Source organism: Stomoxys calcitrans, chromosome 5 (genome assembly GCF_963082655.1).
Source record: "Stomoxys calcitrans chromosome 5, idStoCalc2.1, whole genome shotgun sequence".
NCBI lineage: Eukaryota > Metazoa > Arthropoda > Insecta > Diptera > Muscidae > Stomoxys > Stomoxys calcitrans.
In genome coordinates, this window is record NC_081556.1 from 38,706,774 (window position 1) to 38,720,040 (window position 13,267).

The window sequence follows — 13,267 nt, forward strand, 5'->3', positions numbered from 1 at the left end:
ATATGATTGCTGTTCAGCTATTCAGTCATTTGGTTAAAGTGTTGCGATACGGTTCTCAGTAGTTCTGCTATTTCGCGTAGGTGTGTATCTGTGTGTGTGTGTGTGTGCATGTGCCTCTTTACTCATTATAATTGCTGTGAAACGAGATTGTACTAGGAAATTTTTGCTGTTATACTACCAGTGTGTTACTTTATTAACCCATAGAAATAAAATGGGGAAAAGATACGCAATATAAAATGAGTTTGTGAAATAATTTAAGAAAAATACCTAATCTTAGGAGAAAGTGTGTGTTTGTGGAAACGGTGATGTCATCAAACAGACAAAAAATAATAAAAACAACAAAAACAAAAAATCCCACGAATCCAACAACCAACATATGGAAAGCAACAAACAAACCTTTCCTTTGGCCATCTTAGAGTGTGAATGAATGAACAACGCAGAATATACATATTATATCCAAAATTAGATTCTTTCAATCATCAAAAGCAAAAAAAAAACATAAACGGCCACGGCCATTATTTACACACAAACGTACTTTGTTATGCTTTTTTGTTTTTTTTTGGGACCAGTCGCCGATTGGTCTTTACTGATTCATCTATTTCGCTTAAAATCATAGAGACGTCGACGTTTCGATCACATGAAAATGTGTGATATCGAGTTTTTATATAAAAATGTAGCCAAGCCATCACTATGATCATCGAACTGTCTCAATTGTTATGATGGGATTTAACCAAAATAATTATAAAAATCAATCCAGTTTAGGCATTGACAACACGTCGTAGTAATAATGGGATCACTTTTAGGGAAAGTAGAAAGTGTTTGTGTTGGCATTTGGTATGAGTGTTGTTGGTAAGGGGCTAGTGTGTCTGTTTTGTTGTTTTTTTTTCTTGAAACTTTGCCAATTTGGGATTTTATATCCTCGCAACAAATTAGAAGGCATGGGACCAGTTCCAACCAGGTTTTGGGTGTGCTAATTATTAGTATAAATATTATGGCAGTAGTCTAACCTTGTTTTTTCATTAAAAATATTCTCTCTAAGGTGTTTTTATGGTTTTGACACTCCCAAAAAATAATTTCTTCATTCCAAATGTGTTGTGAGGCAGCGGCAGTAGTCTAGTCGAAAACAATTCTTGAGTCACCCACCCACCAACAACCACATATGTACTTCATTTGTCATACACATCACTGCGTTCCTGGAAGTTCACAATGTGAATTTAAATGCAAATCTTTGTATTTAAATGAAACGCCTGATTTGTTTATATTTTGTGTTGTTGAGTAAATAAACTACCAAACACGCCGGAAAAGACGGTTGTGATGGCGGCGGCCTCAGCGGCAGAGGCACTATCAACAGAGATTAGTAATGGTATCTTTTGTTTACACACAAACAATATTCTTTCATTCATAGGCGCGCAATTTCTGCTGTGCTTTCCATTGTTTTTGTTGCTTTTGTTGATTACTTTATCAATTGTTCGATTTTATTAAATAATTGAGGAAATTATGAAACATTTGATGTCCTCTAAGAGCTCTGTTATTATTTTAAATTAATTTATTTGAACGGGACACCCAAAACCACCATTTGATATAGTGCACAAACCCCCTTTCATTTGTGATACGAGCTACATATGTATTAGTTAGCACGCAAGTGTTAAGGAATTTAGAGAACCTTATAAATAATAGGGTGGTACCGTATCAATTAAATACAAAAAATTTTTTTTACGAAAATATTTAAAAATTTTAATTAAAAAAAAACATGAAAAATTTAATTAGTTAAATTAAATTAAATGAAAAAATGAAATATATTATCTATTATATAATACTCAAAGTGAGTTTGTTTGTCGGTTTTGTTTGTTCCGAATAGACTCGAAAACGGCTAAACCGATTTTCTTGAAATTTTCACAGATTGTCTAGATTTAGATAATAGATAATATTTTAAAATCGGAAAGGAAATAATCACCCAAAAATTGAAAGTGGACCGATCGAGAAAATATGGACTCAAATGAAAGGTATTCGAGATTAGAGTACTAAATTGATATAAAAATTAGGTTTAGCTACCAAGGGGGCCGCCTCGACCCCAAAACCCCGTAAAATATTGGACGATAATGACAATATGGTACTGAAATGAAAGGTTTGAGAGAGTAGATTACGAATATGGTCTGTAAGGAGCAATAGGCTATATAATTAGTTGATATCGTAAGGGGGCGGACCCTCCCCCTACAGCAAAAGCACCATCCAATAATAAAAGTGAACCGATCGGGACAATATGGGATTCATATGAAAGGTATTAGATAGTATATAACGAATATGGTCTGGCAGGAGCAATAGGGTATAGAATTTGTTAATATCGTAAAGGGTCGGACTCTCCCCCTTACCCCTAAAGCACAACCTAAAAATTTAAGTATGCCGAAGGGGACATTATGGGAGTCATATGAAAGGTATTCAAGATTACAGTACTAACTTGATCTTAAAAATTGGATACAGGTACCTAAGGGCCGTCCCGACCCCAAAACCCAAAAAATAGCAATATTGGACGATAGTGACAATATGGGACTCAAGTGAAAGGCATTAGGTAGTAGATTACGAATATCGTCTGGAAGGAGCAGAAGGGTATATGATTTGTTGATGTAGGAAGGGGCGGACTCTCCCCGTTACCCCAAAAGCACCACCCAAAAATAAAAGTGGGACGATAGAGACAATACGGGATCTAAATGGAAGGTATTCGAGAGTAGAGTCCAAGTACCTAGGGGGCCGCACTGATTTGGGAGATCATGAAAATATGGGACTACAAAACCCCTCCCCCCAAATGGAAATATTTGCGAATTATGGCTATATGAGGTACATATAAACGGTGAATAATTTGGGAGTAGATAAACTTATTGTTCTGGGTAGAAACATATGGTATAAAATAAAAAACACATTTTTCGCGTGGTGTCAATGAAGCCGCTGTGGAGCGGGCCGGGTTCAGCTAGTAATAAAATAAAATAAATATTAGCTAAATCGGACAACAATTGCGCCCTATAGAGCCTCAAAAAGTCAGATTGGGAGATCGGTTTATATGGGAGCTATATATATATATCTAAATCTTATCTGATATGGCTCAAATGCCATCCCCAACGACATAAAGGGTGATTTTTTTGAGGTTAGGATTTTCATGCATTAGTATTTGACAGATCTCGTGGGATTTCAGACATGGTGTCAAAGAGAAAGATGCTCAGTATGCTTTGACATTTCATCATGAATAGACTTACTAACGAGCAACGCTTGCAAATCATTGAATTTTATTACCAAAATCAGTGTTCGGTTCTAAATGTGTTCATTCACCGTAACGTTGCGTCCAACAGCATCTTTGAAAAAATACGGTCCAATGATTCCACCAGCGTACAAACCACACCAAACAGTGCATTTTTCGGGATGCATGGGCAGTTCTTGAACGGCTTCTGGTTGCTCTTCACTCCAAATGCGGCAATTTTGCTTATTTACGTAGCCATTCAACTAGAAATGAGCCTCATCGCTGAACAAAATTTGTCAAAATTTGAACACATTTCGAACCGAACACTGATTTTGGTAATAAAATTCAATGATTTGCAAGCGTTGCTCGTTAGTAAGTCTATTCATGATGAAATGTCAAAGCATACTGAGCATCTTTCTCTTTGACACCATGTCTGAAATCCCACGTGATCTGTCAAATACTAATGCATGAAAATCTTAACCTCAAAAAAATCACCCTTTACATCAATATTAAGTATCTGTGCAAAATTTCAAGCGGCTAGCCCCTGGAAGCCGCAATTTTTGTCCGATTTGGCTGAAATTTTGCATGTAGTGTTCTGTTCCTTCACCAACTGTGATAAGTACGGTCCAAATCGGTCTATATTCACATTTGAGCTAAGTTTTCAGGACCAGGCCCGAATGGCGACGAATGACAGATGGTCACAAAGAAGGGGCTGTGAGCTTTCCAAAACTATGTGGCCTGATCTAGACTAGAGAAGAGGTCTACTGCTCTAGTGCCATGTAAGCTACGTTTTCAGGACCAGGCCCGAAGGGCAACGAATGACAGATAGATGGTCACAAAGAGAGGGCTGTGAAAATTCCAAAACTATATGGCCTCATCTAGACTTGAAAAGGCTCTAAATACTCTAAAGTAACCTTTAAAAAGAAAATTTTAAGTTAGGAATTCCGTGCTACTTACAAAATCCTTAATTGTTTTCAATGCCACTCCCCTAAGTTGGTTCATGTCTGATATTGTGTCTCCACCTAAGTACCGGTATCTGTTGGACGCGAAAGCCGGGCAATGACAAAGGAAATGTTCCAACGTCTTATCATCTTCCTCGCATGCCCTACACATGCTATCACTTGCCGCACCGATTTTACATATTACATAAGTGAGCTCGTAGTCCTATGTGTCCCGTTATGATATCAATAGCTATACTGACCTCCTTCGTGCTTCCTTTCAGTAATAGCCTCGTCTTCTCGCGATCTGGATCCCATAAAGTAAAGGGTGATTTTTTTGAGGTTAGGATTTTCATGCATTAGTATTGAATTGAATGAACACATTTCGAACCGAACACTGATTTTGGTAATAAAATTCAATGATTTGCAAGCGTTGCTCGTTAGTAAGTCTATTCATGATGAAATGTCAAAGCATACTGAGCATCTTTCTCTTTGACACCATGTCTGAAATCCCACGTGATCTGTCAAATACTAATGCATGAAAATCCTAACCTCAAAAAAATCACCCTTTATATATATTCTTGATCGTCATGACATTTTAAGTCGAACTAGCCATGTCCGTCCGTCTGTCTGTTCGTCCGTCCGTATGTCTGTCGAAAGCACGCTAACTTTCGAAGAAGTAAAGCTAGCCGCTTGAAATTTTGCACAAATACTTCTTATTAGTGTAGGTCGGTTAGGATTGTAAATGGGCTATATCAGTCCACGTTTTAATATAGCTGCCATATAAACCGATCTTGGATCTTGACTTCTTGAGCGGCTAGAGGGCACAATTCTTATCCGATTTGGCTGAAATTTTGCATGACGTGTTTTGTTATGACTTTCAACAACTGTTCTAAGAATAGTTCAAATCGGTCCATAACCTGATATAGCTGCCATATAAACCGATCTGGGGTCTTGACTTCTTGAGCCTCTAGAGGACGCAATTATTATCCGATTTGGCTGAAATTTAGCATGAGGTGTTTTGTTATGACTTTCAACAACTGAGCTGCAATAAAAACCGATCTGGGGTCTTGACTTCTTGAGCATCTAGAGCCTCTAGATGGCGCAATTTTTATCCGATTTAGCTGAAATTGTGTACAACGGCTTCTCTCATGACCTTTAACATACGTGTCGAAAATGGCATGAATCGGTTTATAGCCTAATGTAGTTCCCCTATAAACCGATCTCCCTATTTTACTTCTTCATCCCCTAAAGTGCGCAATGCTTTCAAGATTTGGCTGAAATTTTACACAATGACTTGTACTATGGTCTCCATTATTCAGTTCAATTATGGTCCGAAATGAACCATAACTTGATATTGTACCAATAACATAGCAATTATTTTCTTTTATCCTTTGTGTGCCTTAAAAGATATACCGTGGCAAGAGCTCGACAAATGCGATCCATGATGGAGGGTATATAAGATTCGGCCCGGCCGAACTTAGCACGCTTTTACTTGTTTTATTTTACACTCCTTCTAACAACTCAATCATAAATTAAGCAGCTGCCATTCTCAGTATACAACGGTCTTTTCAGCAGTCAACCTGCTGTTCTGAAATTGCAAACATTTTGCTATAACAGCAGAACTACTGCTGTAATAGCAGCAAAATTTACTTTTAGCAGTCAGCAGAAAGTCTTTGTTTTTATGAGCAGACTTTTTTCTATGAGTGCAAGATTTTAGAAAAAATTCATTTCATTTCTATAAGACACTAGCTGAACCCCGCCCGCTTCGCTGCGCCTTCTTTTACTTTATATGGAGCAAAATTTTCCTTTGAATATTTATTTTCGGCAATTACAGAGCTTTTAGTGAAATACCATGCTACGAAAATAGTATATCGCTTGACAAACAGTTTAACAATATAAGTGCCTTTATCTGAATCCCACATGATCTTTATTGGTCTACGAATTTAAGTTTGGATGTAAGGTGTACTCCATTCTTAGAATACTTTATTTCAGCCCGATATTCTCATGATGTCTGATTTAGGGGTGTTTTCGGGGTGAGGTGGTCCCCCAGACACTTGACTTGGTATCGTTCTCTTCTCTCAAATACCATTTATTTAAACCCCATATTGCCATAGGTTTTGTAGGGGAGTTTACAGTATGAGGCGTCGCCCAAACACGTGGTCCCAAAATCTCAAATACCTTTCATTTGAGCCACATATTGGCATGATCGAAAAATGTTTACCCTTTGGGGGGTGTTTTGGAGAAGGGGTGATGCCTTAAATACATGGTCCTACATTTGAATAGCAAATTTGTATTCTATTTCCAAATACCTCTAAATTGAGCCCCATATTGCGATGGTTAGTAAAAATTTGCTGTTTGTGGGGTATTTTGGGAATGAGGTAGACCCCCAGAAAATTGGTCCCGAAAGTGGGTATCAATTCTTGCTCGACCCCCCAATACCTTTCATTTAAGCCCCACATTGTCATGGTCCGTAAATATGCCCGATTTAGGGGTGTTTTGCGAGTGGGGTGGTCCCCCAAATTCTAAGCCCTGAAAATACAATATATCAGCAACGCGCTCTATTCCCATATATCTATATATCATTTATTTGAACCCCATATTGCCATTGGCCTCCAAATTGGATATCAAATTCGTTTTCTAATCTCATTTAAACTCCTTATTGCAAAAGTCAGCAAATATGTCCGGTTTGGGGTATTGGTCCTAAAAACTATGAATATTTAGTTCTACTCTCTTTAAGACCCAAATTGTCTTGGTGAGGAAATACGTCCTATTTGGGGGTTGTTATGGTGGTGGGACGTCCGCTAGACAGTTGGCCCCTAATGTTGATATCAGACATGTGGTCTACTCCCACATACCTTTAATTTGAGCCCCACATTTCCATAGTCGGCAAACATGACCGGCTTGGGGGGTGTTTTGAGGAATGGGCGGCCACTCAGTGAGTTGGCCTTGAAAAAATATATAGGATTCGTGTTCCACTCTAAAAACCCTCTTATTTGAGCCATCATAATAGTCAGAAAATACTTACTATTTGGGTGGTGTTGTGGGGGTGGGGTGGCCCCATAGACACTTATCCCGAATATTGATATCGAATTCGTCCTTTACTCCCAAAGACCTTTCATTTGAGTCCCATATTGCTATGGTCGTAAATTTGTCCCCTTTGGGGGATGTTTTTCGTGAGAGGCGGCCCCCCAAACACTTGGTTCCATATTTGGATATCAGATTCGTATTCTGCATTCAAATACCGTTTATTTAAGCCCCATATTCTCACGGTCAGTAAATAAGTGCTGTTTTGGGGGTGTTTTTTTGGGAAAGGGGTGGACCTCCGGAAACGTGGTCCCACATTTGGATATCAGATTGGTATTCTACTCGCATATACCTTTCATATGAGTCCCATGTTGCCATGGTCGGTAAATATGTCCGATTTAGGGGTGTTTTGGGGCTTGGGGTGGTCCCCCTAGCACTTGGTCCGACAATTGGATATCAGGACCGTTTTCTTATCCTAAATACCTTTCTTTTGAGTCCCATATTGTCGTGATTGGTGTAAATATATGTTTGGTAGGTTTTAGGGTGGGACAGCCCCCCCCCCCCCCCCCAGGTACCCCATCCGAAATTTGGATGCCAAATTTTTATTTTTAGGTTACTATATGAGAGCACACAAAATTTCGCTTAAATCGCATCACCCATCTTCGAGATATGGTGTTTCTGAAAATTAGGGTAAGGGGGAGGGTCCACCCCCCTTCAGATATCAAAAAATGTAGTACCCTATTTTCACCACGGGGTCTATATGTACCATCTGTGAAAATTTCAAGAAAATCGGTTCAGCCGTTTCGAAGTCTATAAGGAACACACAAACTTACAAACACACAAACATACAAACAAACAAACACACAAACATACAAACAAACACAAATTGATTTTTATATATAAGACTAGTAAACGCTCAGCTATTTCCTTCCTTGCCAATCTACAGGGGAACACCTAGTACGTATGTTTTTTTGTATATAAGATGAAAATTAAAAAAAAGTAGCCAACGAGCCGGTTTTTTGCCTCAATTATTAAAATACACGACTGCAGTGTTCATATGAGCATTTATTTCAATTGACGTTGAATAAACGTGTTCAACTAAAACGGCTCCATAGTTATTATTGCTAGAATTGCTAATAAAAAAAAAACAAAAAGTTGTTTACAGCAATCCATGACGCATTGATTGGCTGGCTATTCCCTTTTGCGAAAGAGGGGGATCTACAAACATATAGCATACAAACATATCTACTCATAAGATTAAAAATAAAATTTATGCCAGGCATGAATAAACGGTGAGCTGGAGTCGTATTGCTTTCGAATTTTTTTTTTGTGCTAAAAAGCATCAATTGATCTTGGCAAGAATTTAAGATGTATATGTATTTCCAAGGCTGGTATGCATTTATTTTACTCTTAAGAATGTTTTAATTGTTTAAACATTCCAAGTTTACCTGTGTGACACATTCACTTACTCGTATTCCAAGCCCCTTTGCAAACTACAAACGACAACTAAAAAATTGGAAAATAAATAAAGACTTATAAACGCATTAGCTCCTACTTTCATATCACAATTGAAGTGGAAAATGGTATTAAATTTTAACAAATTGTCAAACAAAATGGCGTTGTTGCCAAATGTGCTTAATAAATATTTTTTTTGACACTGTAAACAAAGTTGAGTCTTCTCTTATCTTTACTTCAAAAATTAAAGGAGAAATGAACAGTGCCAAACAAAAGTGCTCGCATAACTTTGAAAATGTTATATATTGTAAGAACCGTTAGTGATATTTAGTAGAAGCGCCTGAAAATGACATGCTTCATTTGTATAACAGTCAATAAAAGTGAATTTTGCTAATGATATTGGGTTGCCTAAAAAGTAATTGCGGATTTTTTAAAAGAAAGTAAATGCATTTTTAATAAAACTTAGAATGAACTTTAATCAAATATATAATTGCCATTTTGTTCGATTACCTTTTGTCATCTTCCTGGCAAATTTAGTATTCCACGCTCATAGAACTTCTGGCCTTTATCTGCAAAAAACTGAACCAAGTGCGATTTTATAGCCTCATTATTGCCGAAAGTTTTACCATTTAAGGAGTTCTGCAAAGATCGAAACAAATGGTAGTCTGATGGTGCAAGGTCAGGGCTATTGGTGGATGGATCAAAAGTTCCCAGCCAAGCTCACTCAGTTTGTGGCGAGTGACCAAAGGTGTGTGGGGTCTAGCGTTGTCCTGGTGGAATATGACACCTTTACGATTGACCAATTCTGGTCGCTTCTCCTTGATGGCTGTATTCAATTTGTGGAATTGTTGACAGTAAACATCCGAATTAATCGTTTGGTTCCTTGGAAGCAGCTCAAAATATACCACACCCTTCCAATCCCACCAAACAGACAGCACAACCTTCTTTTGGTGGATATCAGCCTTTGAAGTGGTTTGAGCTGGTTCACCATGCTTGGACCATGATCGTTTTCGACTAACGTTGTTGTAAACAATCCATTTTTATGATTCTCCAGTTATGATTCGTTTTAAAAACGGATCGAATTCATTGCGTTTAAGGTGCATATCACAAGCGTTGATTCGGTTTGCTAAATGAATTTCTTTCAATACATGTGGTACCCATATCAAAAATTGACGCCAAACAAACAAATGTAAACAAAATTTCGCGCACTTTTTTTCTAAAGCAAGCTAAAAGTAACAGCTGATAACTGACAGAAGAAAGAATGCAATTACAGAGTCACAAGCCGTTGAAAAAAATTGTCAACGCCGACTTTATTACTACTATTGGGTTGCCCAAAAAGTAATTGCGGATTTTTTAAAAGAAAGTAAATGCATTTTTAATAAAACTTAGAATGAACTTTAATCAAATATACTTTTTTTCTAAAGCAAGCTAAAAGTAACAGCTGATAACTGTGTGTTCTATCTTTCGTTTGCTTGATTCTGTTGAGTGTCAAGACCCAGGAACTCTGCGACTAAGATGGGGTGCGTCCACAGGGATCTGGGTCTGAGTCGAGTGGGTCTGGTCGGGCAGTTAAACAAGTGACGTGTACCGTGCGGTCCCTGGTTACAATCGGTACATACATCTTGCACGTCGGCATCAATCCAAGCTCTGTAGGAATTGAGGCGGCTGCATCTGCCGGAACGTAAATAAGCCAGAACTACTCTGGTTTGCCAGGGGAGGTCAATTTCTTCGGTTGCAATGGGTGGCGGTCGTTCTCCAGGGACTACATTCACCCGGTAGCCAATTACCGTATCTGCTACCGTGTCTGCATGAATGTTGTTTAGAACCGCTTGATCTAGAGGTTCTCTCTTGTAGTGCTGAACCTTACGCTCTAGATCATGTAGATCTACCTTAAGGCTTCTGGGCGGTGGATATCTATCCACAAGATTATGATTTGGATGATCTCTGCGATAACAGCCCAAAAGGTATTGCTTAGACAGCATGTAGTAGGATCTTTGTCTCCTGATGGTCCACGTGAGAACTGAGGAGACAGCCCGTCGCAGTTCCACCCCGTGTCACAAAGTTGACGAGACCACACTGGCGCAGCATAACTTACCACATACAGGCCAATTGCTTTGTACGTGGTCAACAAGGCGTCTTTGTCTGCACCCCAAGTGCCGGCAGCAAGTGACTTGAGGACCTCCACTTTTGACTTTATCCCAGATTGCTGTGGCATGTGGGGAGAATGTGTAAGAGCTGTCAAAAGTGTGATTTGGGACACTTGATGGTCAGAATCACCTCACGCGTATTTGTAATGAACAATGTGGCTGAAGATTTGGTGGCGGATATCTTCCGATTTCTTGCAGCGAAATATGAGGCAAGTTCATTGAGGTAGACGTTCAACCTATCGCAGATGTCATCAATGGGTGAGGGGCCTGATGCCATGATCGTACAATCGTCCGCATATGATACGATCTCTATGCCGTCTGAAGGGGGTGGAATGGAAGACAGGTAGAGGTTAAACAGTGCCGGAGATATCACACCACCTTGGGAAACTCCCTGTTTCACTCTACGGTGTTTCGACTTCTTATCCCTAAGTTCCACAAATGACTGGCGACTACACAGATAATTCGCTACCTATCGTTTCAGGCCTGGCTGAAGGGACGAGTTGGCAATGTCCTCAAATAATTTGGCATGGCTGACCGTGTCGAATGCCTTCGATAGGTCCAGTGCCACGAGGACCGTCCCATCACATGGCCTGGGCTGATTGAAGCCACGGCAAATGTGTGCAGTGATGGCATGCAAAGCTGCTGTTGTGCTGTGCAATCTTCGAAATCCATGTTGATGCTCGGCTAATGGAAATTCTCCTACGAGGCTCGAGTGGAGTAATGCCTCAAGCGTCTTTGCCACTGGTGAGAGAAGGGAGATTGGTCTGTTCGACTCTCCCAAACTCAGGTCTTTTCCAGGCTTCAGTAGCGGGATCACTCTGTCCATTTTTCAGACGTCGGGAACTATAAGAGTGTTCAATGACAGGTTGAGGCCAGTGGTAAGGTACTCTCCAACTCCAGGTGAATAGAGATTCTTCAACATCAATTTAGAGATTCCGTCGGGGCCCAACGCCTTAGATGATTTGGCGCCACGGATGACATTCGTAACTTCGCCCACGGTAAATTGTGATGGCTGTTCATCGGCTCGGAGACCACGAATACGGCGAATGGCTCTCCTCCTTGCCCTGTCTCTCTCGGGTGCACAATAAATTGACGGTTGAACAACCTGGGATCTCTTGGGATCAGTCACGGTTATTTTGCCAAAAGTGACTGAGGTCCTGTCATTCCGTCTACCGGGGTTCCACAGTAGACCACAGTTTGCCTACACCGGTGCCTAAGTTACATTGCTCCAAGTGTTCCAGCCACAAAATTCCGCTTGTGGTAGTGATGGTTTATTGCCAAGAAAATCTTGCAGGATTCATAGAGATGGGTTTCTACCGGGTAAATACCCAACGCTTGGGTATTTATTGGATAAATACCCAATAAATAACCCTTTTTGGGTATTTATTTGGGTATTTATAATTTTGCCGATATCTTGGACACAAAAATATTTTCCAAATAATTTTTGATGATTTCGTTTTCTTTGTATATAAACCTGATCTTTTGATCTCATAAAATCGAATTTTAGTTATACATAGCCGCTATATAGACCGATCTCCAGACTTAAAGTCTTGAGGCGATAAATTGGTAATATTCCATCCGATTTCGATGAAATTTGGCATAGTGAGTTCTGGTAGACCCCTACCCATTTCTGTGAAGTGTGGTTCAGATCGCATTATATTTGGATAAGACCCTAAGACCGACCGCCCGATCTCCCGATATATGGTATTAAGGCCATAAAATATCCATTTATTACCCGAATTCGACACAATGTGTTCTGGTAGATCCCTTCCCATCCCTGTCAAATGTGGTCCAGATCGGACCATATTTGGATATAGCTGCCATATCGACCGATCGCACGATATGGAGTATTGAGTTCATAAAAGCAGCATTTTTCATCCGATTTCAATGAAATTTGGCACAGCAAATTCACAGTGCGTTTTGGTATCCCTCTAAACCTTTTCGTTGAATATCGTTCAGATCGGACCATATGTGGATATAGCTGCCAAATAGACCGATCTCCCCATATAGAATATTGAGCCCATAAAGAAGCATTTTTCATTCGATTTGGATGAAATTTTAAACAGTGAGTTTTGGTACCCCTCTAAACCTTTTTGTTGAATATCGTACAGATCGCACCATATTTGGATATAGCTGTCACATACACCGACCTCCCGATATGGAGTACTTAACTCATAAAAGCAGCATTTTTCATCCGATTTTGATGAAATTTTAAAAGGGATTGCAAATGGGCCATATCGGTTCAGATTTGGATATAGCTCCCATATAAACCGATCTCCCAGTTTGACTTCTTGAACCCCTGGAAGCCTCAATTTTCATCCGATTTGGCTAAAATTTTACATGCGGTGTTCTATTACGACTTCCAACAACCCTGCCAAGTACGTTCCAAATCGGTCTGTGACCTGATATAGCTCCCATATAAAACGATCTCCCGATTTGACTTCTTTGAGCCCCTGGAAGCCACAATTTTTGTC

General features: G+C 39.5%; 1 protein-coding gene across 1 annotated transcript in view; it reads left to right on the top strand.

Moving 5' to 3' along the window:
* Positions 1-13,267, top strand: part of LOC106082401 (calpain-A) — a 63,840-nt gene continuing 50,573 nt past the window's right edge. The window contains exon 1 of the mRNA XM_013244882.2: positions 1-80. The gene's annotated coding sequence lies outside the window, so the exon portion shown is untranslated. The remainder of the gene's footprint in view (positions 81-13,267) is intronic.